General features: G+C 42.7%; 1 protein-coding gene across 1 annotated transcript in view; it reads left to right on the top strand.

Annotated features, from left to right (window-relative positions):
- LOC106875020 (dual specificity mitogen-activated protein kinase kinase 6) overlaps positions 1-756 on the top strand; it is a 67,879-nt gene that overhangs the window by 53,201 nt on the left and 13,922 nt on the right. The gene's annotated exons all lie outside the window — the stretch shown is intronic.

Genomic DNA, 756 nt, shown 5'->3' with positions numbered 1-756 from the left:
TAGCATGTAAAATGCACCATCCAAACATAGCTGATGCCAGTGCCGCCTGACTGGTTCCTGGGCTGGTGGCACGTAAAAAGCACCCACTAGAGTGGTTGGTATTAGGAAGGGCATCCAACTGTAGAAACATTGCCAGATCAGATTGGAGCCTGGTGAGGCCTCCTGGTGCGCCAATCCCCAGTCAAACTGTCCAGCCCATACCAGCATGGAAAACGGACGTTAAACGATGATGATGATATATATTTACATCTCTTTCATCTTGACATTGCATGCTAATTGTAAATGAATGACACCATCATACAAGTGGTGTTATTCATTTGCATTCCTCTGTGCAAACATGTTTGGCCATTTTGCTGTTCATGTTGGAAGGATTAGAAGAACTATTACCTTATTTGGAATCAGGTGAAGGTTGGTGACAAAAGGAGCATCCAACAGGGAAATGTCTATCTCAACGATCTGACTCATGCAATTACAGAAAAGATGTTAAAGCAATTATATATATATATATATATATATATAAGCAATGTTAATTCTCTAAATGAAGTATTAACAGTAACTGCACGATAAAGTGTAGTATATTGTCACTTAAGTGTGGCTGACCCCTAGGGGTGGATGTTACTGTTGCTTTTAGCCCCAGGAGGACATCTCCTCCAGCTGGCTTATCGACACACGACTGTGTCCTGTTTGCCAAGGGAGTTATCCCTCTCACCACGACCAGCAGCACGAACGTATCCGGATTTCAGGGTTATTTCCCTT

The sequence above is a fragment of the Octopus bimaculoides genome, chromosome 7, assembly GCF_001194135.2.
Source record: "Octopus bimaculoides isolate UCB-OBI-ISO-001 chromosome 7, ASM119413v2, whole genome shotgun sequence".
NCBI classification, from domain to species: Eukaryota; Metazoa; Mollusca; class Cephalopoda; order Octopoda; family Octopodidae; genus Octopus; species Octopus bimaculoides.
The sequence above is the reverse complement of the archived record's forward strand: the minus strand, read 5'-3'. Positions and strand labels throughout refer to the sequence as shown.